The 26,431-nt window shown below is 39.1% G+C and overlaps 1 pseudogene across 1 annotated transcript; it reads left to right on the top strand.

Annotated features, from left to right (window-relative positions):
- The first annotated feature begins 572 nt into the window (after positions 1–572).
- LOC110047433 (T-cell immunomodulatory protein-like) lies at positions 573–26,203 on the top strand (annotated as a pseudogene). The gene is made up of 18 exons (XR_016210041.1): positions 573–840; positions 4,123–4,174; positions 5,447–5,524; positions 5,773–5,884; positions 6,025–6,074; positions 7,536–7,635; positions 9,163–9,251; positions 9,899–10,001; positions 10,138–10,198; positions 11,861–11,963; positions 12,691–12,747; positions 14,578–14,692; positions 19,248–19,291; positions 20,190–20,268; positions 21,631–21,752; positions 23,818–23,900; positions 24,342–24,459; positions 24,868–26,203. The product of XR_016210041.1 is annotated as a T-cell immunomodulatory protein-like (transcript).
- The last annotated feature ends 228 nt before the right edge of the window (positions 26,204–26,431 follow it).

Here is a 26,431-nt window from a genome sequence, read left to right as displayed (position 1 = left end):
TTCTTAGCGCTGGGATAAAATCTTAAACAGTCATTCAAAAGACGCATAACTGTTTCTAGAAGTTCATTCACGGGAGAGCTGCAGTAACAAATATTGAATAGCAGTTAGACTAAGACAAGGCATTTCACCACTGCCGCCATATTGACGATTTCTAGTTAAAGTAATTTTCATTGCTATCATACACGAACAGTCATTCTGTTAAAAGGCACATTTCGTGCTGGCATATACAACGTAATTTACGAGACCCCGATATACGCGCATTTTAGCACGCGTATATATGGGTCCTTGTAGGACGCGTATATTTGGGCATTTATTCCGCATATCCCCGCGCTTGAATTTACGCAAATATGTGGCCATTTAAAAATGCGTATATACGCGATCTAAATGGTCGTATATGTGGGCTTAAAGCCCATACGTAACGTATGTAAACAGGTATACGCGGCAGAAAAACCCGCGTATACCCTGTCGTAATTTTAAAACGAATGGCCAACCATATTTCCGTGGAGTAGGTGAACCGTGGAGAAGTGACATGTAGAAGACGTCACGTGTAATCCTACACTCCCAAACCACTGTTTTCAAAAAGACCGCTGGGTACTTTTTTGCGGGAGCAGTCACTGACATCTTGATTTTATTTTCAACCGCTATGAAGAAGATCCACAAACGATGAGATGCGAATTCATCTTTGTTTTGGTCTTTTAGTTCTCTTTTGGAGGCAGGTGTGTTCCTCCTTCAGTGATGTAACAGAGAGCGTGGGTATTTCAGTGGTTGATGGATATTTAGCGGCGTTTGGTGATTTCAATGGTGATAAACAAACTGATCTTTTCATCGTGACCGATGGCGGTAAGCTTACTGGTATATATTTTTGTTTAACACAGAGAGGTTTGTAGTTTTGAAGAAAAAGAAAGAACAAGTGTTAATGGTTTATCGGTAATATTTGTTTCTGTACTGATATACATTGTGCGTAAAATTAAACTCCTACAAAAATTATTTCTTAAGCTAAACAAAGAAAAATAGAAGTGGTTTCACACAGTGGTAGGAGCTAGTGCTCGATACAAATACATACAGGGCGAAATACAAATTAAGATTCAAATAAAGCAACAGTTACTCAAGTTTCACGCTTAAAGCGATCATCAGTCTGATGATCGCTTTAAGCGTGAGACTCGAGTAACTGTAGCTAGTTTCTATCTTAATTTGCAAGTCTTAAGCTATCAGTTTACAAAAATTGCTTTAGTTGTTTAGGCTTAGATGTACAAAAAAATTAATTAAGAGAACTCTTTGCTCCACCAGCCACTAGTTCTCTGGTTGGCATACAAATAACAACATACTAATACCATTACTCTGATATTAAAAATGGTCCTATAACCAGGTGGTTGATTCATGATTGAAAAACGTTACTCTGGTTTAAAACAAATGTGAAAATGTTGGTAAAAACGTTTATCTGTAAAAGTCCCAACGTTTCGGCTAAAACTTCAGCCTTCATCAGGGGAAAGTGACAAGGAATTTGTAAAAAGGCACATTCTTATACTATGCAAATCGGCACACCATACCATCAGCAATTTATTTCCCAAACCAAAAGACCCAGTCCCGAAAGATCAGACTCGTGGTGCAATTTATTCAATTCCCTGTCAAGGTTGTGACAAAAGCTACATCGGGGAAACGAAACAAAAATTTTCCACCCGGCTCAAAGAACATCAAAAAGCGGTTGTAAACAAACACTCGCACAAGTCAGCTTTAGCGGAACATTGTTTACACTCTGGCCACACCATCTCCTGGGAATCTCCAGAGTAACGTTTTTCAATCATGTTACTCTCACTGATATATTTGCTATTCGAGCCCCTTGGCTACTTTTTGATCAAAAGGATTTCCATTTTATTTTTGCTGAGGGTATATAGAGTGCTTCTAAAATATGAAACAAGCTCTTCACGAGGGACTTAACAATTATTCCACAAGCACATGTTGGATATGTAATGATCAGCGGTATTTCATATAAGTGTAGACATGTGCACTGGTACCAATACCAGTTAGCCATGTTGGAATAAAACTTAGATCTTGTTGACTAAAGCTATGTTTATCCAATCCTCTGTAAGAAAAAAGATGGCGACTGGCACATTTATCCATAGTTCTTAACGCACGAAAACCTTAACAACGTTCATAAAAACGTACAGAAATGTTATAAAATCTTCAAACCTAGGCTACTTAATGTCCTTGGAACAGAGACAAATACTGTAAAAGAAGTTGGCTTTCTTTGTGCCTTATAGGCTGTGGTAGGCTCGCAGGGCATTGTGGTAAAATGTACAGCGGCCATCTTTTTCCTACGGTGGATTCTATCGTACTCTTGGAACAAGAACATCACAGGATATACAAATGATAGCCTCCATTCGGCGCGAAAATATGTACAGATATTTGTCTGCGGACATTATCTGTTCTGAGAAGCGAGTAGTTTGCTCTTGGAAAACTGTGAGCCTCGAGAAACAGATAATATCAAACGACAAATATCTGAGCTATTTTTAAAACTAAAATAAAATAAAAATGATAATGCCCGAAGAAATTACGTGTATGCATGAAGAGCATGGTATAATAAAACAAAAGAGTTTAATATGTTCAGTTGTCACAGGGCATAAATAGTTGTTTTGGTCCTAGCTTAGACTCATTTAAACCCGAGCTGCTAGGCAAGGGCTAAAATGAGGTCTTTGAAGGGCTCGATGGCCAAAACATATTTATGCCCAAGAACATAAACTCTACTGATATTATTATCACTTAGGAGGGTATTGAGAAACTGAAAAAATATTGAAGAAATGACAACAAAACAGTCCGAACAATCATGCAAGCATTTACAAGTTGAATTCCTTTATTTGTTTTCCCTCAATGAAAATATGCAATACATCAAGCGAAGCTAACTAGAAATTACAAAATCTTGGCATGTGGGTTTTCAAGAATGGTAACAGACACAAAAGGAAAGTTCAGTTTAGCTTATTTGTAAGTGGTGAAAATAATTGTATAATTACCAAACTGTCAGCAGGCTAAAATACACTTTAGCCCACCAGATTCACCATTTTAGCCTGCAAAATGTGCCACAATGCTTGATGAAGTGATAATAATTGCTCTTATTGATATTCTAGCTGCAGTACATGTAGGTTGAATCTCCCCACCTACATGTATGCCAACAAATTGAAGAACATGAAGGATCGGCAGTCAGAAACCATCTTAGAGAGCAAAATAATAGGAAGGCAGATGACATTGCACAAAGTTTTAAGGTACATGTAGGTAGGTAGGTAGGTAGGTAAGACTTTATTTTATGAGATTAACATTTGACAGTATTAAAACTGATAGCCTAATGGCCCTCAAAAATTAAAATTTTAGAAAAAGAAAGAAATAGTACAATCGTAACAATATTAAAAATAATTAAAATAAAATAATTAAGCCTACATACATGGTAAAATATTTATAAAATGTGATTATGTACAAATTTTAAAAAAATTTACAGGAATAGAAAGTTCTTTCGGCTTTAGAAAGTGTCAGAACAAATTTGACTGTCTTATTTTCAAAACATTTTTTATCAAAGAACTGAAACCAACACTACACAAACACTGTGATTCAATCCATCCTAAATTACTTGTTTAGATCAGTGCTGCCGCTGCTCTAAGGGAGTTAACTGAGTTTATTTTTTAGAAACCTGGTTACATCCCAGATAACTTAACTCTGTTAAAGGTTGGTTATGATGAAACAAGGGGTTATATTTTATGAGTGGCCACACTGATCAATGCTGATATAGGTTATGAAGTGGCTGAACTCAATTGACATTATGAGATAAACCAACAAAATTACAGACTTCGAAATTAGTTTCTTGATTCTTTTTCTTTGTTTCCATTTCCTTCAGTTTCTCTGCACTCTAAGGTAGCAGTCCCTCTTCTTTGACTTCCTTTTTCCTCAACTATATGTATACTTTGCATATTCAAAGCACTTGCGATTTTGAATTTGACCCGGGCACATCAATAGTGACTGACAAATGAGCCTTGGTCTTCCCAGGGAAGACTTCCTTGTATTGCACACCTTTGTGTTTAATAGTCTTGTTGATAATCTTATCATCATCATTGTGTTAAATGTTTGGTCTTACACCTGTAGATAACAATGGTGCTGTAAGCTTGGCAATGAAAGACCAGCCCTTAGTCCTGGAGTAAGTTCTGCAATAGTCAGATGAAATCATTTGGAATGTATTATGTTCTAAATAGCCTCGCACACAAATGACATCACAAAAATGTAACCCCCAGTGTGACTCAGACAAACAAGCCATTCAGTGCACTACTTCTTTTAAAGCAATGTATGGAACAACATCGCTTGTGAGCACTTTGAACAGTGTGCTACACAAGTGAATGGCCTCTACCTCAAAATGTTAGAGAAAACCCAGAACATGTACCTTTATAGAATAATAATAAATTATAATAGTAATAATGAAGAATTTTTAAAAAATAAAATATGTCAATGCAGAATATTCACAGAACAAAACAATGTGCTACGAAATGAGAGCTGAGAGCTGAGAGTCACCCTGCCAAAATTCTACTGTTCATCCAATAAAATAATTAAACATAATGATACAACAATTGAAGAAAAGGAATTTGATACACCCTGTTCATTAACAATTCCACAAGTTTGCACTGCAGAAATAATTTTTGAGTAAATACGACCTAAAAGCTAAAAAAAGTACATGCTCCAATTAAACTCACTTCCATCATTGTTGAAGAAAACAAAGCTAAAATCTAAAATGAATAAAACCAGTATTAAAAATCAGAGTTTCGTCCAAAAAAAGAAAGGAACTAATAGGTCGCTCCCTCTGCAGTTTTGACGAAAAAATCCGCATTCTTGACGTAATAACAATAGTGATAATAATAATTTAATAATAGTAATATAATAATAATAATAATAATAATAATAACAATAATACTGAGTTTGAAGGGGGGCAGCAAAATATGATGAGCTTCTTATGAATAAAGGCTGTTTATAAATACACTCCTTACATGTATGTCCATAGGAGAAAAAATTATTATCATTGTACCCTGCATTCAGCTGAGTCACTCACAAGAAAACCAGCAAACCACCAAGAAAGAAATACCATAAAGAAATACCGTAAATCCGATCCGATTTGTTGCCTCAAGGTAATGAAACAGTATTACTGGCCTGCTCTGTCAGTCACAACCCACTGCAGTGAAATATCCCAACTTCCATTTTCTAAAGGTTTTGGGATCCATCAGACTGTCAGTGTCTCTGCAGCTTTGCAAGATCCTCATGCAATTTGGATTTGATCTGATTTGATTTGATAAATTATCAATCTTACAATACCTAATAATAGTAATCTATTTATCAAATGCTGATGATGTCACGATGGAAAAGTATTATATAGTTTTTCTATGTTTGTTTGTTTGTTTGTTTGTTTGTTTGTTTGTTCTTTTAGTGCCAATGGTGACCTTTTACCTGACCTTTTTGGTACAGATGAAAGTTCCTCACTCTGGTCATACTGGATTTCAAAAGGGTACTAAGAATGTATCATGACTAGGAAGTAACACTTTTAAACACATTAAAATTGTCATCACTAAATAGCAGGGAAATATTATTTTGCTGTTAGTTTGCTTGCAAAAAAGCATTTTTTTTTGATAACCTGCATGTAAACATCCAAATAGTTTTAGCTTAACTCTTGCTACAGTTTGCTTCCCTGTGATCAGTTGGTTTCTCTTTTGAAAAATTTGAAAATGTTTATTTTTTTTGCATATAATTGTACAGATCAAATAGAAGCTTTGATGACAGGCACAGACCAATTCCAGCAGCAAGTTACCTTCTGTAAAAGTACCACACTCAAATGCATTCTTAGATCTTAGTGGAGATTTCACTGCAGGTACAATGTACTCAATGTTTCCTGAATTTTCTGCTTTATTGTTTTTTATTGTGTATACCAGTATGATGCAATTTGCTGTGTACATTTAATTAGATAGATCTACAGAAAAAAATAATTAAAATCGATTCGGCATGTTTCAGATCTATATGTTACGAATGAGGACAATAACGGTGAAGTCTGGATAAATAAAGTAAGTGTGCACTGAGATCTGTTCACTAATAATAAAAATGTCGAGAATTCTTCCAGCATGTTGAAAAATTTCTTGTTATATTAAGAATTGAAGGAAGGTCATTCAAACATCTCTTGTCACTTTTGAATTTTTTTAAGACCCTTTATACAGAGAAGTATTGCCCAAAGGTTGTTATTGAATAATTTTGAAGAATCAAGGAAAATATCCAAAGAATGATACATCTGATAGATATTCCTGTGATCTATTTAATTGCTTGAAAGAGATTTTCCCCTTTATTATGTTGTTGCTTCTGTGATATATTGAATATAGTGCAGCTCTAATTACTAGTTATAACAGATATGCTTGTCAAACAGGATCAAAATGTCGAAGAGTGATATTTATGTACCGAGTTGCCATATTTATGTCCAAATTACATTATATATATCCAAAGTGCAATATATATGTCCAAAACTGCGATATGTATATCCAAATTCGGCGACCTGTTTTCGTTTTGTATATAACAGTCAAATGATTTTACATATTTCAATACAGTTTCGATATAAATATTTCACGGACTTTTCTCGATATATATTTCATGCGGTCAGTATTTCATGTAAGTCTACATGACCTGTCCCGCATCTTGCGAGCATGACGTCGAGGCCGACATGTGAGTGGACGACTTTGCAAAACAGCAATATGGCGGTGGACTTCATTTAAGTCCACAGGACCTGTCCCGGTACATGATGTACGCCTCGAGCCTCCATGTGAGTAAGGAAGAGTTCCCTGGCGACGTGGTCTTCGCCGGTTCATTCTTCCACCATAATTGAATGATGGATTGAAACTGGAAGCAATTTGCTGCTGAGGAGCTTGCCTTTCTGCGTTAGGAGCGAGCAGCGGGGAGAGAGCACATTCACGGTCCCCGTTGGCGGGAAAACGTCTCGGAATCTGAAACCTGCATCGCAGCTCTTCATTCACGTTTTGAAAACCACCACCAGTATTAACGGGTGCCTCTCTGTTGCTTTGATAAATCTGTACATTTGTGGGTAGGTTTGGTTCGCCGATTTCCGAGCTAACGATCTCTCGAACAATCCGCTGAATTCGCCCCTCTTCCGCCGCCATATTGCTGTTTTGCAAAGTCGTCCACTCACATGTCGGCCTCGACGTCATGCTCGCAAGATGCGGGACAGGTCATGTAGACTTACATGAAATACTGACCGCATGAAATATATATCGAGAAAAGTCCGTGAAATATTTATATCGAAACTGTATTGAAATATGTAAACTCATTTGACTGTTATATATAAAACGAAAACAGGTCGCCGGATTTGGATACACATATCGCAGTTTTGGACATATATATTGCATTTTGGATATATATAATGTAATTTGGACATAAATATGGCAACTTGGTACATAAATATCACTCTTCGACGTTTTGATCCTGTTTGACGAGCATAAACAGAGGTACTAATTTGTTTGTAGGAGGGCATTCTTGTGCAGCCATCTGAATCAGAAATGATTAGGCCTCCAAAAATAACAAAGAAAATAAAACATGTTGGCCAGTCAACATTTGCTGACATTGGCAAGTATTATTGAGTGTATGCCTTATGGCCGATTTACACGGTACGACTTTGTCGCATGCGACAAGCTTACGGCAGGCGTACGACATTGTTTCGTGTAAATCAAACCTACAACTTGCTCACGACTGTTGTGTACGTCAAAGAAAATGTCATAGGATTTTACAACATGTTTTGAAACGCTGCGACAATCGTAGCCAATATCGATGGAAAATGACATATTTGTGACAAATTTCTACTGAGTAGGAGACGAGGTGAAGTTTTCTTGCGTCAAAATGGCAGACGAACTTGTTGTTGACCGATTCACATGAAGACGTTTCTCGAAAAGTACTAAACGGATTAAAGCGAAAAACATCTCTTTAGAAAGTTGTTTTAAAGGGCAGGGCAGCTGAAACATTTCTCTTTTACTGTTTGTTAGAACTTTTGCTCCGAAAATCCAGGTGCAAACTTTTGCCTATTTAATTTTGTAAGTGAAAATGTTGTGCACGTGTAAATGACCCTAAGTCATGTCATAGGCCTGTCGTAAGGTTGTCGCATGCGACTAAGTCGTACCATGTAAATCGGCCCTTATTAGTAGTATCTCCTGAAAGACAGCTGAATTTTAACGTTTAAACTCCGAAAAACTTGTAAAGATGTTTGCAAAATATCAAATGTTTTTAATGATGTATAATTTTTCAGGTTAAATCAGACTGTCAGTGAAAAATCATAGATGTAAATGTATTTGATGTTTTGTCCTAAATATTTATTAAATTGCTTTTAGGCCTTTATTTTGAGCCTACATGTAAAGACAATTTAATAAATAATTATTTAGTATAAAACATTTGTATTTGTTGTGGTGTAAACTTATCTTTGGTTTGACATTTTTATATTCTTTTGATTCCAATTAAGATGATGCATATGAAGCACTGAAAAAAGTTAAACTGGTTTGGAAATTTATAAACCAAATAAGACAAATCTAAACCAAAGGATACGCTTGTTATTTTTTAGGTTTAGAGGCTAGGTTTTTTAAGTTTTTGTGAACAGGACGTCCAGGGATGGAGACTTCCCATTGGTGGTAATTTTTCTTAAACAATATTTAAGTTGTATTCCTATCCAGTTACAATACAACTTTGATTTCCATATTCTTTCATCAATTGTTACTGAGTTCGGTCTAGCAAAGAGACGTTCTACATGTCAATTAAAATGGGTGTCACGAAGACCTTGAAAATTTCTCAGCAAAAACGCTTTGCCGATTGTTTCACTCAAGCATTATTTGAAGCAGCTGGAAAACATTAATTCAAGATTTGCAAAGATATCCTTAGTATTTTGTTTTGTCAAGCAGCTGTTAGTCCCCACATGAGCAAACCTTGACATGGTATTAAAATGTCACATAGCCCATAATTTGACGGTTTTCATCGGTTTACATTGGGGATCTTAGTTTTCATAGCGTGAAAACTGAGATGAGGTCTTGGGTCTTAGGTCATAGTTTTAGAGGGTCTTAGCTTTCATGACACCCCAGTGAAAGCCACCTAATTGTAACGTATGTTTTTCAGATGGAGATGGAAATATTGACCTCCTGTTACCAGTATGTACCACTGACTACTGTGAAGAAAGTCACATTTATGTGTACTCTAGTGGTCAGGTACATGTTCATTTAATTAATATATACTACATAGCCTGTGTAGCTTGGCAGTTTAAGCAATTTTTTAAGCAATTTAAGTGCGAGCGCACAAAGCTTTTTAACAGTTCTACTCAGTGTACATATACTGTTGCAAAATTCTAATACCCAAAAATGTAAGAACCAGGGAACCTGCTTAGCCAAGCAAGGTCAAGCAGGTTCTTATATCTGGATAAATAGTTGAATTATGAACTCTTGTTATAGAGACAACACTACATATACATTCTGAAACCGGTTGTGTTAGGCTTATCATAATAGTAATATAATACAGTTGTGAATATATACTGTATATTAAGGCACCAAACCCATGTTTATTTATATTTCTGGTAATCAACAACTAGTATACATACATCTCTTTCACCCTAACCCTAACCCTAAGAACGTACCTAACCTAAATTGCCAATACCTACCCCAAAATACAAGAACCTCTTTTGCCAGACTTCAAAAACTATAGGTTCTTACATGCGGGTTTTTACTGTATCTCAGTCTACAGTGTGAGTGTTCAGAAGGAACGTTTATTTTGTCCTTGAACTTTTCCCTCTCTACAGGTATACATGTAATTTATTTGTAAATAGCAACATTATTCATCAACCTTTAACTATTTATTCCAGTGGACTAAGATGTTATCCAATGATAAGAAGCCTACCACGTGGCAGTTTATTTCACCATCAAATCAGACTTCATCCTTGTTTCCACTAATGACCATCAGAACAGGTTTGTTACTGAACTTGACTGAACACTAACGCTCCCGCCCTGCAGAGCTGGAAGACAATGCTTTTACAAAGAAAATACGTCAAACTTATCGTATTCGTAATTGAAAAAAAAAAGATATTTCTTTCTTATTGAACAGGTGACTACAACATGGACACTTTCAGTGATGCGATTGTAGTGTTGAATGTCAGGGATCCAGGGTGAGATTCACATTAACAATAATTTTAATTCTGTGGTCAATTAAAAATCACACGAAAATGCATTTGATTTCTGTGCAATTTTTTTTATTTTTCAGTGTGCGTTATTTTTAATATGGGTTTCATGTGCAGTATACAATGTCATTACATAGTTTGCACAGCGCTTAAAACATCCTTGAATATTGAGCGAAAACTATGTTTCATCCATTTGGAATCAGTAATTTAATTGTGATGGAAGCTTCTTGACTACTTTAATGGGCAAAAGTAATGCCAATAAAATTCAGCAAATAACAAAATATATTACAGGTAATTCTACTAGTGAATTAAGGTGTGTTCATTGTGGTCTACATGTTCAAATTCATTGTTCATTGTTCATTGTGGTCTACATGTTCACCTTCTATCATGGACAAAAGTGTTGGGACAAATGTGCACTTTTGGCGCTTTTTCCCACACACCAGGCGGGAATGTAACTTCATCTGCTAACCTCGCCCCCCAACCCCCATACAATGTTGAAAACTAGTACCTACAATTTAACCTGATTTTCAACATTGTGTTGGGTGGGGAGGGGGGACAGCAATGCGTTTTTAAGGGATATGTTAGCTTTTTTTTCAAACTTCAGTTTTAAAACACAGATAATTCGTTACATTACATATTAAGTGTCCCAAGGACTTTTGTCCACGATTGTCTATCATAATCAGTCTCTACATCCAGGTTGTTCATTTGTTCATCGTGCTGTAAAAGTATCACAAGGGTATGTTATACATTAATAAAGTGTATTATCGTTTGTCTCACGATGTAGTCACTTGAGATGTAGATCGCGACGTTTCGACTGCTTACTGCTAGTCTTCTTCAGGCGATAAGGTCGACTGATTGCACGGTATCATTTATATCACAAAGGTCGGCTGTGATTGGTGCATTTCGATCCTCCTATTGTTCCATTGTTCCGGCGAGTAGCTGTCCCCTCAGTGGTCCGCTGTTGTACCGTTCTCCTGTTGTTGTGTTTCTTGATCGTGGGTATCCATGCTTCAGGAATTTCAATTCCACTATCCCTGTTGATGTTATTAGGGTGAAGTCTTATGTGAATAGCGTCCTTGACCCTACGTGTGTACCAGTGAGGATCTCGATCTATAAACTTGACCTCATCCCAGATAGGATAGTGGCCAGTCTCGTGGGTGTGTTCAGAAACGGCGGAGGTCTGGGTTCGGGCGAGTCGTATATCCCTGTCGTGTTCTTTGATCCTCTCCTGCATAGATCTCCCTGTTTCCCCGATGTAGACTTTGCCGCACTCACAGGGAATCCTGTAGACGACACCATCTTGTTTAACCGGGTTGATGGTGTCCTTTGGTCGCACTAAGTGTGACCGGAGTGTCGTGTCGGACTTAAAGACGGCGCGAATGCAGGAGGAGGATCGAATAGGAGGATCGAAATGCACCAATCACAGCCGACCTTTGTGATATAAATGATACCGTGCAATCAGTCGACCTTATCGCCTGAAGAAGACTAGCAGTAAACAGTCGAAACGTCGCGATCAACATCTCAAGTGACTACATCGTGAGACAAACGATAATACACTTTATTATTGCATCTACCACGATGAATAACAACAACCTTTTCCATGTTATACATTGTTTTTCATGTTAAGAGTAAATTGTGATTTTTTGTTAGAGACAAACATTTCAAGAGAGTTGCAGCCTTATTGGAGAACATTCCATGCCCAAGTATGGATGAGCCCTGTTTCAATAGGCGCACCTTTGATGTTCAGTGGCAGGTGAATGTTCCTTGTGATCTGTGTTTTTTAATGAATCATTTATTGTTGACAACACCCAGATTTTGCCATACTTTCTTAATCTTGACTTACAAAACTGGGTTCCATTTAATTGGCGGTCCACTATGTCTGGTTTTCATGCGGTTCCTCTACCCTTGCAAATTGGAATTTGGAGTGTTGGTTTTTGTGGAGGGAGGAAAACAGAATACCAAAGAATACCTTGGAGTAATGCAAGAACCAACAACAAACGCAACCCACATATGGCAACAGGCCAGAATTGAACCCGGGTCACATTGGTGGGAGGTGAGCACTCTTACAACTGCGTCGTCCCTGCTCTTTAAAAAATGTGACTGATTCTCTGTAAATCAAAGGAATACTAATCACTCCACACCTTGAGGAAGCAAGCAGACAAATCTATTTCTGATAACCAAAGAAAGGCGTAGCACACTCTGGATTCCTCCAAATACTAAATTCCTCCTGACTACGTCAATAAGTTAATAAATTAGTTTATCTTTTCTTGTTTTGTTGATTTTGTCAATTTATTTATTTAATTCCGTGATCTTGAAGTATTGAAGACAGAAAATGAGATTGACAAAGTTGATGAAACGTATCGTTATTTAATATAAAAGGCCTTGAATAAACACCGAATCTATTAAACTGAGTTTTTAATCAATGACTGAGATGTTGAATAAAAAGTTGTATCAGTTTTCCCTTGCTTTCCTTGTTTTAGGAGTTGCCAAATTTAGAGCCAGCTGTATTAGCGACGTTTTTTGATCTGTACGAAAATGTAAGTACGTGTTTTACTTAAACAACATATATAATGGTTTATATAATACGTCAAATTGTTTTCGCATTTTGATTGGCTCTTACTTATAATCTTTATCTATTGGAGGACAGACGTGCAGATGACGTCAATAACATTTTTTGTCTCTCTATTACATAAAACAGAGATTCCATGTTGCCGTGTCTCTGTTCAGTAATAGATCACAGATGACGTCAATATGTGCTAAGAGCATCAGTGACACAGTCGCCTAGCGGCTTGTGTGCCAGGTTTCTCTTTTTGTTTCTTTTTTTGCAATACTACACTTTATTTTCAATTTCACAAAACTAAACTTCCTTATATCACAAGCATTACGTACAAATTACAATAACAATCATTATTGCTTACAATACTAACAATATAACAACTTTTTTAACACGATCTAATTCTAAATAACAACAATATCACTAATAAGGACAAAACTAAAAATGATACAACTAACAGATACAATACTACTACTGCTACTAATACATTATTCTAACAACTGACAAAAGTAAATATGCAATAAAAACGAAAGAGAAGGGAAGAGAAGCGAAAATAATATATTGGGCCATGAAATACTTAATTAAAACTGTTCAAATGAAAAGGAGAACCTAAATATCATTCCATTAAATTGCTTGTTTAAACAAAAGTTCAAAGGAGAGATCAGGGAATAAAATGACTGGAGTATTTTGTGCCACCTCTGTTGGAATGCGTTTTGTGTTCCCGTAATAATCGAAACGTGTTTTTCTATTTTTAAATTGCATCTAACCTGATTAACTTATTCCATTGAGAATGTTCAAACATTATTGTACTTACAGGAGTAAATGTAATATCTACCAAGTAGTCAACAATGATTTAATAAAGACGAAAAATTGTTGAACGCTATTCCGAAAGGCTTCTGTGATCGGACATTCGCGTTGCTTCATCTTTTCTGGGTGTGCCACGTTTTTACTCTTATCACATTTTGACGTCATCTGTGATCTGTAATTGAGCAGACGCACGGCAACATGAAATTAAAGCCTGAAAAAAATTCAGGTTTGAATGGCATTCGACCCCATGATCTCTGCGATAACGGTGTAGTGCTTTACCACCTAAGCTATGAAGCCAATTAAATCTAAATCTACATATTACTTCGTCGGCAACATCCAGAGGACATCACGCCAACTCTGTTACATTAAAATGATAATGAAAACTAAAACTACAAACGGAACTAATAAAAACTGCATTTAAAAAGGGAGCTGGTCACGTTGTGAGTTCGTAATATGCCCGTAGATGGTGAAGAATACAAATGAATATATGAAAGATCATATATGGAACATGGAATCTATTTGTTAAATAGTTTATGGAAGTTTGGGATACTATTTACTTGGCGCAGCTCACTAGTGGGAAGAGTGACATCGTGAGAGTGAAGCATTATTGCGTATGCGACCATGCATATGAATGGCATACCAGGCTTGGGGCCATGCATTAGCATAGTGGCCTATAAATGGAGTGCCAATGATGGGACCATGTATGGGACCAATGCATAATCCGCCAGTGATGCAACCATGCATATGATGTCAATAATAGCACCATGCATATGAATGGAGTGCCAAGGATGCGTTCATGCATCAGCAGAATGACCTACTTGCCTAACGCTTCCACCATGCATATACCCAATGCATTAACTCTTAATAATGGGACCATGCGTATGAGGTCAATGATGCAACCATACATATCTCTGACATACATGGCACGCTTGGGATGCAACCATGCTTTAAGACCCATGAATAGAGAATCACCAAGGAATGCTAAACACATTTTCGTTCTGTATAGGGAAAAATTGGGAATATGGGTGTTACTGAGTCTGTGAAGGATGAGTCAGTACAGTACCATCTTCATGCCATCCGCAATAATATCTATACTGATGCCTGTTTTCTGAAAATTGTAGGTAAGATCATTAGAATAAGATCCCATAACTGAACCTGGAAGTCATTTCCTGACCCTATTTCTGGAGCTCTGTGGTAGTGATATCTTCAATTAGTACTTATATTCACCTTAATTGTAGTAGCTCAGTAGTAGTTCAGTAGTAGCTCAGTAGTAGCTCAGAGCAGCTCAGTAGCAGCTCAGTAGTAGCTCAGTAGTAGCTCAGTAGTAGCTCAGTAGCAGCTCAGTAGTAACTCAGTAGTAGCTCAGTAGTAGCTCAGTAGCAGCTCAGTAGCAGTTCAGTAGCAGCTCAGTAGTAGCTCAGTAGTAGCTCAGTAGCAGCTCAGTAGTAGCTCAGTAGTAGCTCAGTAGCAGCTCAGTAGTAGCTCAGTAGTAGCTCAGTAGTAGCTCAGTAGCAGCTCAGTAGTAGCTCAGTAGCAGCTCAGTAGTAGCTCAGTAGCAGCTCAGTAGTAGCTCAGTAGCAGCTCAGTAGTAGTTCAGTAGCAGCTCAGTAGTAGCTCAGTAGTAGCTCGGTAGCAGCTCAGTAGTAGCTCAGTAGTAGTTCAGTAGTAGTTCAGTAGTAGCTCAGTAGTAGCTCAGTAGCAGCTCAGTAGCAGCTCAGTAGTAGTTCAGTAGCAGCTCAGTAGCAGCTCAGTAGCAGCTCAGTAGCAGCTCAGTAGTAGCTCAGTAGCAGCTCAGTAGTAGCTCACTAGCAGCTCAGTAGTAGTTCAGTAGCAGCTCAGTAGTAGCTCAGTAGTAGCTCGGTAGCAGCTCAGTAGTAGCTCAGTAGTAGTTCAGTAGTAGTTCAGTAGTAGCTCAGTAGTAGCTCAGTAGCAGCTCAGTAGCAGTTCAGTAGCAGCTCAGTAGTAGCTCAGTAGTAGCTCAGTAGCAGCTCAGTAGTAGCTCAGTAGTAGCTCAGTAGCAGCTCAGTAGTAGCTCAGTAGTAGCTCAGTAGTAGCTCAGTAGCAGCTCAGTAGCAGCTCAGTAGTAGCTCAGTAGCAGCTCAGTAGTAGCTCAGTAGCAGCTCAGTAGTAGCTCAGTAGCAGCTCAGTAGTAGTTCAGTAGCAGCTCAGTAGTAGCTCAGTAGTAGCTCGGTAGCAGCTCAGTAGTAGCTCAGTAGTAGTTCAGTAGTAGTTCAGTAGTAGCTCAGTAGTAGCTCAGTAGCAGCTCAGTAGCAGCTCAGTAGTAGTTCAGTAGCAGCTCAGTAGCAGCTCAGTAGCAGCTCAGTAGCAGCTCAGTAGCAGCTCAGTAGTAGCTCACTAGCAGCTCAGTAGTAGTTCAGTAGCAGCTCAGTAGTAGCTCAGTAGTAGCTCAGTAGTAGCTCGGTAGCAGCTCAGTAGTAGCTCAGTAGTAGTTCAGTAGTAGTTCAGTAGTAACTCAGTAGTAGCTCAGTAGCAGCTCAGCAGTAGCTCAGTAGTAGCTCAGTAGCAGCTCAGTAGTAGCTCAGTAGTAGTTCAGTAGTAGTTCAGTAGTAGCTCAGTAGTAGCTCAGTAGTAGCTCAGTAGCAGCTCAGTAGTAGCTCAGTAGTAGCTCAGTAGTAGTTCAGTAGTAGCTCACTAGTAGCTCACTAGCAGCTCAGTAGCAGCTCAGTAGTAGCTCAGTAGCAGCTCAGTAGTAGCTCAGTAGCAGCTCAGTAGCAGCTCAGCAGTAGCTCAGTAGTAGCTCAGTAGCAGCTCAGTAGTAGCTCAGTAGTAGTTCAGTAGTAGTTCAGTAGTAGCTCAGTAGTAGCTCAGTAGCAGCTCAGTAGTAGCTCAGTAGCAGCTCAGTAGTAGCTCAATAGCAGCTCAGTAGTAGCTCAGTAGTAGTTCAGTAGTAGTTCAGTAGTAGCTCAGTAGCAGCTCAGCAGTAGCTCAGTAGTAGCTCAGTAGTAGCTCAGTAGTAGCTCGGTAGCAGCTCAGTAGTAGCTCAGTAGTAGCTCAGTAGTAGTTCAGAAGTAGTTCAGTAGCAGCTCAGTAGTAGCTCAGTAGCAGCTCAGCAGTAGCTCAGTAGTAGCTCAGTAGCAGCTCAGTAGTAGTTCAGTAGTAGTTCAGTAGTAGCTCAGTAGTAGCTCAGTAGTAGCTCAGTAGCAGCTCAGTAGTAGCTCAGTAGTAGCTCAGTAGCAGCTCAGTAGCAGCTCAGTAGTAGCTCAGTAGTAGCTCAGTAGTAGCTCAGTAGCAGCTCAGTAGTAGTTCAGTAGCAGCTCAGTAGTAGCTCAGTAGTAGCTCAGTAGCGGCTCAGTAGTAGCTCAGTAGTAGCTCAGTAGTAGTTCAGTAGTAGCTCAGTAGTAGCTCAGTAGTAGCTCAGTAGCAGCTCAGTAGCAGCTCAGTAGTAGCTCAGTAGCAGCTCAGTAGTAGCTCAGTAGCAGCTCAGTAGCAGCTCAGTAGCAGCTCAGCAGTAGCTCAGTAGCAGCTCAGTAGCAGCTCAGTAGTAGCTCAGTAGTAGTTCAGTAGTAGTTCAGTAGTAGTTCAGTAGCAGCTCAGTAGTAGCTCAGTAGCAGCTCAGTAGTAGCTCAATAGCAGCTCAGTAGTAGCTCAGTAGTAGTTCAGTAGTAGTTCAGTAGTAGCTCAGTAGCAGCTCAGCAGTAGCTCAGTAGTAGCTCAGTAGTAGCTCAGTAGTAGCTCGGTAGCAGCTCAGTAGTAGCTCAGTAGTAGCTCAGTAGTAGTTCAGTAGTAGTTCAGTAGTAGCTCAGTAGCAGCTCAGCAGTAGCTCAGTAGTAGCTCAGTAGCAGCTCAGTAGTAGTTCAGAAGTAGTTCAGTAGTAGCTCAGTAGTAGCTCAGTAGTAGCTCAGTAGCAGCTCAGTAGTAGCTCAGTAGTAGCTCAGTAGCAGCTCAGTAGCAGCTCAGTAGTAGCTCAGTAGTAGCTAAGTAGCAGCTTAGTAGTAACTCAGTAGTAGCTCAGTAGTAGCTCAGTAGTAGCTCAGTAGTAGCTCAGTAGCAGCTCAGTAGTAGTTCAGTAGCAGCTCAGTAGTAGCTCAGTAGTAGCTCAGTAGTAGCTCAGTGGTAGCTCAGTAGCAGCTCAGTGGTAGCTCAGTAGCAGCTCAGTAGCAGCTCAGTAGCAGCTCAATAGCAGCTCAGTAGTAGCTCAGTAGTAGCTCAGTAGTAGTTCAGTAGTAGCTCAGTAGTAGCTCAGTAGCAGCTCAGCAGTAGCTCAGTAGTAGCTCAGTAGCAGCTCAGTAGTAGCTCAGTAGTAGTTCAGTAGTAGTTCAGTAGTAGCTCAGTAGTAGCTCAGTAGTAGCTCGGTAGTAGCTCAGTAGCAGCTCAGTAGTAGCTCAGTAGCAGCTCAGTAGCAGCTCAGTAGCAGCTCAGTAGCAGCTCAGTAGTAGCTCAGTAGTAGCTCAGTAGTAGCTCAGTAGTAGGTCAGTAGCAGCTCAGTAGTAGCTCAGTAGTAGCTCAGTAGTAGCTCAGTGGTAGCTCAGTAGCAGCTCAGTGGTAGCTCAGTAGCAGCTCAGTAGCAGCTCAATAGCAGCTCAGTAGTAGCTCAGTAGTAGCTCAGTAGTAGTTCAGTAGTAGCTCAGTAGTAGCTCAGTAGCAGCTCAGCAGTAGCTCAGTAGTAGCTCAGTAGCAGCTCAGTAGTAGCTCAGTAGTAGTTCAGTAGTAGCTCAGTAGTAGCTCAGTAGTAGCTCAGTAGTAGCTCAGTAGCAGCTCAGTAGTAGCTCAGTAGCAGCTCAGTAGCAGCTCAGTAGCAGCTCAGTAGTAGCTCAATAGCAGCTCAGTAGTAGCTCAGTAGTAGCTCAGTAGTAGTTCAGTAGCAGCTCAGTAGTAGCTCAGTAGCAGCTCAGTAGTAGCTCAGTAGTAGCTCAGTAGTAGCTCAGTAGCAGCTCAGTAGTAGCTCAGTAGTAGCTCAGTAGCAGCTCAGTAGTAGCTCAGTAGTAGCTCAGTAGTAGCTCAGTAGTAGCTCAGTAGCAGCTCAGTAGTAGCTCAGTAGCAGCTCAGTAGCAGCTCAGTAGTAGCTCAGTAGTAGCTCAGTAGTAGCTCAGTAATAGCATTAGTTTGCCTTGACTCGTTCAGGAACCACACCACCTACCATCAATTAATGTTGATCTTTCCAGACTATTTACAGCGTTCAAAATGGCAGTTCAATCTAGCACGGATGATATATAACACTTCATTACTGCCTACCTCAATGTTTCCGATTTTTTCATGTTTATTCCCATACAAGTTGCAAAAATGATCTAAGGCATTTATGTATCCTTGTAAGAATTTTCTTATAATGACTACGATCTTTTTGGACAGCAGATTTATGTTTGGTTCTTACAAGACTCTTGTAATCTGAGTCACTGTGAAAGGTGAATTGAAAGTAAGCAAGTTGAGAAATGTGGAACAAACACACCGATAGAATAACGAACAGAAAATTTAAAAAACAAAAACAAAAAAAATTGTACACTTTACATTATAGTAGACTTTATCTGGCAGAAAGGTTGGTGGCTAGGTACCTGATATAACTATGTACAGCTTCTTAACTAGTCGGGTGGCCATTAAATATTACAAATAAATCCAGTTGTGTACTAGTAGTTGAGCCTCCAGAGTGATCAGTGTCATGTTGTAATAAGCAAACATATGGGCTACAAATGTAGTGCTCACAAAACGTTTTCTCCAAATCAGTTTTAGGAGGTAGGAGTCTAACGTCTTGCGTTAACGAAAACCTGGTAGGTACTGTTAATACCTTTTGAGGCATACATTATTAACCTTGTTGTAATCAAGTCATGGGGACGCGATGCATTACAGTGGAGACGCAAGAAACCTTTCTGGTCAGAAATGATCAATGCTAAGCAACTTGTCCCGTTCTTATAGAGACAAACTTCATGCTTGTTGTCCGATTGATTATCTCTGACACTCGAATGAATACATGCCACTTGTTGCATGGACTGACGAAAGTTAGGTTAAATAAATGCAGCTAAGATGTTCTTATTTCTGTTGTGTTTACTTCGATTTGCTCAGTTGTAATCTTATACCATACTATATTCGCATAACGCCTCTGCACCGCTTGGCATCGTATTTGGTCCTAGCAAAAAAGATTAGGCCAGACGTACTGACCTGCTTGTGTGAAAGATTGCATCTAGGATTAATTCTTTCTTTCATGGACGTGTTTCAGTAAGAAATTACTGAGTTGGTACACGCGTAAGTCGCCCCGAAAATGAAAATCTCGCCAAATGGTATCTTCATATTTATTACGATCTTACAGGCTCTAGCAATGAAAAATAAGCTTAATTCCAGAGGTGAACATAAGAATCATCCATTTAGATCGGTCGAGTAGTTTTGAATCTTAACACTATATAATATTCAGCAGCTGGTAGCATGAGACGTGGTCATGCTGGAAATAAAACATGACACTTATTTGAAGTTCAAAGGACTTTTGAATAGAGTATGTTCTCAGTAAACGGTTTCGAGCACCTTTCAAAATAGAAAAGAACAATTATGGAGGTTTGTAATCCGGCGGCATGAATGCGGAGTGGTATTACTCTCTTCAAACCCATTGCTGCAATGATGCCACTAGCTGACGAGGCAGACTGGTGCAATGTGTAACAATTGGTCTCCTTTTTTCAGCCCTATGGTGTAAATCAGCTGGGATCATACATTAAGTACACTACCACAAGCACAGACGGGAAGTTAAAGTATGGAAGCGGTAAGTTGATAGGCGCCACTACTGCCCTATAATAAGGGTGATTATTAGTATTCTACTTAAACATTAATGCAAATGCTGCAATCTGATTGGTTGAGTGATCGTACACTATCCATTAGTGTGCAGTGACTGGAGGTGGTCTACGAAATGGCGACCTTTTTGTCGTTTTTCCAAAGTTTTGGAGGAACAGTTTGATGCAAATGATAGTTAAATTCTTACGAAGACTAAGAGAAGGCCATTCACGGCTTGTTGACCTTACATAATGTCAGGACTTTCGTGCCCAAAATGTTTCCACGGACAGATTTTTAAAAACTTAACATGAAGAAAGGTAACAAAAAAAATTAATCGGGGGGGGGGGGGAGAGGGGGGTCACCGTGCTCGTTTTCGAGACAAGGCGCGTTGAAGACCATCCATTTTTAGAGGTTTTCATTGTTTTAGGACAATGTTAGCTTGGGAAAGGGCGCTTTAGAAATGTTGTTGTTGTTGTTATTATTATTATTATTATTATTATTATTATTATATTATTATTATTATTATTATTACAACTGTCGGTCATAAAAAAGCTGCATAAGTGAGATTTAGATCAGGTTAACGTACTCAATTCAACACAACTAAGTATATAAAATACACTTTTGGTGCTGATGTCGTTCCTCGAGGTAGAATACATGTAGGCCTAGAAAAAGAATAAATACTAGCCGAGCCCGTCTACATACAGAAAACCTTGTGACACGCGTACGAGAGCAGAAAAAGCGAATATTTGTAACCTCTCACGGATATATTTTCCTGTTGTTTGTCAAAAAGGATAAAATGGGATGGAATAGATCTGCGGAAAGAAAAATGGGGGTCACCGGACATCCAAGAGAGTAAATTACAGGCCAAGTTAGCTCACCCGGTGGCCAAAACCTATACTTGTTTATATTTCATCTTAAGCGCGTGCTTGATGTATGACGTGGCGTGACGTTGCGACATGAATTTCGTGGGCAAAAAGAATGCATGGTAACAATGGGCGCGGACGTCCTTGACTGCAATTTCAAATAACAATTTCATCCAAGCGATCTTTCTTAGGCGCGAAGATGAATACCACGTCGAGAAATAATTGGAAACCGTTATTTGAAGTTAATTTCAGTTAGAATGCTACTAAAGCAATTAGATTATTACATACTCGCTCTCTCATATTCGCTCTCGCTTTCTATGAGGCAACAGTTGATTCAACCTTCGGCCTCATCAACTATTACTTCATAAAAATCTCAAGCCTATAATCTAATTGTTAATTACGTTTTAGTGTAATAGAGCAGCTTCAATGGCCCATCACATGGCGCATAATGTCATTTTGTGGAGTTGTTAATCTATGATTGTGTTCTACAGCTGCACAACTGTCCCAGTCGGCTTACTTTGCCCTTCAGTGTCCCTACACTGTGTTTGGCTTGGGAAGAACGCCCAATTTTGTCGACGAGTTAGCCGTTGGAATTCCAAGATCGACAGACTCGGTAAGGATAGACATCACTTTAGGTTTCCCTTCTCGCAATTGAAATAAAAGGCGGGGCGATTGAAGAAAATTTTCGCCTGTTTTGTGTGCTTTTTGTAGGCAAAATAGTTATTTAGCCGCAGGGTCACCGCATTAAGGTGGCTGAACACAGTTTTTGATACCTGTGTTTCATTCACCTTTTTCTCTAAAACCCTTGATCCCTTCGTCGTCAAAAATGGCAGCAAGCAAGTTAACAAAAAAAACTTTGGCTTTTTGATGGTTAAGCTGACGTATGTGTCGTTGCCATGGCAACATGAATAAATATAAATAGGCCTTCAAAATCGGTTTTATTTATTCGTAGAAAATCTAGTTATTAGATTTTCTTTATAATTTGCATGCAACGAGCTTGTAACGATTCTCACAAGTTAACAGCATTGTGCTAATAATTTAACAGGGAGATTTAACAATTAGACCCGCAGCCCGCAAGGGCTACGGGTCAATAGCCCATTCGGCTTAGCCTCATGGGCTATTGACCCGTGGCCCTTGAGGGCGAAGGGTCTAATTGTTTTAGTATCACCCAACTAGCCGAACAGAAAAGGCACTAATAAAGTTAGCAAATGCAAGTTGAAGAAATATTTATTTGGGAATAAAACAAAAGAGAGCATCACGCTCGATTGCGCCAATTTCGCTACTCGAAGACTATTACTAATAGTCCTCTAGTAGCGTAGCCAATTAAAATGCAGGATTTGCATTAGTCCACTAGTTGGGTGATACTAAATTTAATTATCCCTTGTTGACGGTTAACTGGAATATCTAGAATTTCCTTTGTTAAAGTTCAAGTATTTTCAATACTCCAGTTACCTATTTCCTAAAGTATTTTCGTGCCAAATTTCGTGAAATTCTATTGAGTGGTTCTCGAGAAATAGGCGTATTTCCGAGAGTGCAATTTTTCATTCAATCGCAGACTTTTGACTTACTACGCATGCGCTGCATTTAGCTGAGTTCTTTCGGTAACAAAGAAAAAGCTGAGAATTGCTGGGTCTTTGCATCGTTACCTTTTCTGACATATCTTTGTAATAAAAGACTAAAGCCATCAATTCACTGCGTTCAATTAGAAAAATAGCACAGATAGTGCGGGGGTTGAGTAAATAAAATGGTCACTTTATTGACGGCATGTTTGTTTTTTGCCATCCTTGTGCGCGCGCTGGATTGCATCAGCAAAAGCGCGCGCGAAAACTGTGTTCGGCCACCTTAACAGCTATATTAGCGGAGCTCCGGCGGCCCAAAGGGCCGCCAAGCGCAGCCCCATACTCATATAGGAAAGAGAAAGAAACCCATGAGTTGATTTACTCATGGTTATCATGGCTAGCGGTATTGCTCGTGGGCGCGTACGCACGACGGCGACGACGACGGAATTGCCCAACATGGCGGCCATACTCCAAATAATAGGTTGATAGTCATGCAGCCTTGGTTTCCCGTGTACTTCCTTGATATTCATGGACATCCACGTTATGATCAATTGACACCTGTCAAAACAAGGTATCCGCTGACCAGTATCACGTGACCATATTGCGGGCTCAAGTTTACAGCTCCTCGAGGTCACGTGTTTTTTTGAAGTTGACCGCTGAATAAGTGCTGGTTATCGATTAGATCGCGGGCTCATATTAGGTTAACTTGTTGGAAACAGGGCAGGATTGTTCGGAAGCCGGTTAACGCTGACCCAGGATTAAAAGTTAACCAAATTATAACTTTCTTCTATACAAATGTTTTTTGCTGTTTTGTTTTGTGTATAGGGTGATTATTAAAATTCAAAACAGAAGGCCAAACAATATACAGAAAACCTCACCGCAACGTTACAAAACTCAAATCAAAATTCTACCTTTTTCTGGGTTAGCTTAATCGGGCTTTGAACAACCCGGCCCAGGAGCTACGCTTTTAGGCTGGCCTAGATCTATATATTGATCGATTTATCAAAATCAGCACTAATCATGCCTGTACATGTGTAGAGCATATGAATGTTCCATGAATTGTTCATATTCATATTTACATGTAGGCTTACGACCGTTCTTTGTGTTTAATTTGTGCAGCCGGAGAGAAAACACGTGTGGACTTCTATTATACCGAATTCCCAAGTAATTGTGATTCCTTATCTACCGGATAATCCTTCAAGGTAACAAGCATATTCTGAAACTTATGAAAGTTTATTAAAGATACCCAGTAGCAGATGACAAGATATCATCCCACGTATGCACAGAACGAGGACAGTTTTTTTTTAAACAATCTTCTGGGTTCATAGCTCAACCTCACTAAGAAGTTTCAAAACTAAAATAGAAAATTACGCGAACAACCGTGCCCAGATGAATGGATATTTAGAATGTTACGATGATGAGAGTTACTCACTTCCAAGATGTCATGTTCACGAACCACTAAATTTCATCAGAACTAACATTGGAAGAAAAGTGTGGCGCTCAGAAAGGAGCATCCAAAGCTGATGTCATTAAACGTTGTTGAGGTAGCTCTCCAACACTCGCCATCTTTCTTTCATCCTACGGCGCTCCAACGCCGTAGAAAAACATTGTATTATCTTATATATGATCCATGTATGTTTCAGTTGGAAAGCTAAGCTGTTGGTAACGCCAAGCAAGCTGGTGTTATTGACAGGTGCCAGTCTTTTGGGCATATGTGTCTTCATCGGTCTGATCATCTTGTTGTTGCATCTCAAAGAAAAGGTGAGTAGATGCTATGTTGGGGTGCGTTAGTCTAGTATAGGTGATACTCAACACGGATGAGTGCCTAACCCTAAGTTGAATGATCAGCAGCGTGAAACTGAGAACTAGAGTGGTGGGAGGTGGGAGGTGAGGATGAGGAAAAAGCAAAGGAAACCACTTTCGTCTAATAATATGAATCCATAAATCATTTCAATCGTAACAGGCACGAGTAGGCAGTGTGGCGATGTGACGACCTGTCAAATGATTAAGTAATTTAACTCTTTTCCAAGCACTACCAAGTAATAAATTGTGGTTTTGCACACGTTGGAATACGAACGCCTTTTATAGATATCGATTACACCAGATTAATTTCTCTCATTGCCCGAGAACTGTAAGCCAGCTTAAGACGCTTTTAACATTTTGTTTCAGAGAGAAGACCAAAAAGAGAAACGTCAAGATGCTCACAAGTTTCATTTTGATGCCATGTGAAGTAATTACTCGTATTACTCGTGTTCAATGATCAGTTTTGTCCTGAAGCCGTAATTTCGTAAAGTACTTAAAAGGTCAACAGTTGATCTTCAAGACCCACCGTTTATTTTAACATGGTTTGCACTGAAATATTATAAGGGAACCTATAGTTGTTGTAATTTTAAAACATGTCTCGGAGAATGTTGTATTTAATAATAATAACTTTATTTAAAGAGGGAAACACTTTACAGTCCTGGACTGAGAAACCTGTGGCTCTCACTTAAATTTAGTGGAGTGTAAATTACAGTACACCAACGTTCTTCGCTGTACGTTCAGATTAACCAGTTCGCATTCTCTCTTAATTGTCGTAGAGTGAGTAAAATATTTTGTATGGAACTTCTGTACCGCAATTGCACGGGAACCACACATATTGATACGTAATAATTAGTTCAAATAAAGCGCCTAGAAAGCATCCTAGCGCCGTGGGCGGTTTTGAAAATCTCCAATATGTGGTACAGTCAAACCTGTATTAGGCGGACACCCTTATGATCCGTGCTAGTGTCCGCTTAATACAGGGTGTCCGTTGAACACAGATTCCCTCAGAATTCGTCTTAAAAGGGTCATATTAATATTCGTCAGTATTAAAAGACCTTGAAAGGGTCAAATAGCATTCTCGTGAACGTTTGAGAACTCTGAAATACAGTATTCCATAAACAATGACAAGTATATGAGGTAAAGCGATTTAAGTATGCAGTAACAGTATCTATATTGATCGAATCATGTGAAGGTTTACTAAATCAAGCAAGAACAAATGTTCTGTAAAACCAAAACCGAAGAACAAAATATTGCATTTCTGTGACAGCTCAGTTTGTTGGCAAACTTAACTGACTGATCTACTAAAACGTGGACAGTAAAATCATGCATTCTTTTTGCAGTGTCCGTTTGATACAGGTTTCTAACAATAGAAATGACCATAAAAGTCAAGTTTAAGCTGTCCGCGTCCGCTTAATAGAAGTGTCCGTTGAATACAGGTATTTTTTACAGTGAATGTGGGAAAAGGAAAATGGGACTTGCACTGTGTCCGCTTAATATGGGGTCCGCTTAATACAGGTTTGACTGTAGTTTATTCTTGCCCCCGGTGTGTAATCGAGAAAAAAACCATGTGCAAGTGTAGAGCGTTACGTTTATAACGCGTTTACTCGCTTGTTTCGGGGAGAATCTTCACAGTGATGGCGATATCCATAGTATAACAACCAGCGTTGTGCTTTACTTACAATAAAGCCGCTCTTGTAAATGATATTTTTTCCTATACATACTCTGTCCAGACTACAGAAGTTACAACAGCTGCTCGACTGAATAGGCCATAGTCGTATTCTCGGTATAGCACTGGAACTAGCTTCCAATGGAGGCTCGTGCGGTGGAATATTATTCACAAGAGACTTATGTCATTTGTTTTTGAAAAGACTCCCCGCATTAGCCTAGAACTATTGCTCAAATGCTTTCTCGCCCAGGTGGCCCTACCTAT

This window comes from Orbicella faveolata, unplaced genomic scaffold (assembly GCF_042242905.1).
Source record: "Orbicella faveolata isolate gen_17 unplaced genomic scaffold, um_ofav_v1 contig_3, whole genome shotgun sequence".
NCBI lineage: Eukaryota > Metazoa > Cnidaria > Anthozoa > Scleractinia > Merulinidae > Orbicella > Orbicella faveolata.
Note: the sequence above shows the minus strand (reverse complement) of the source record. Positions and strands in the feature narration are given on the sequence as shown.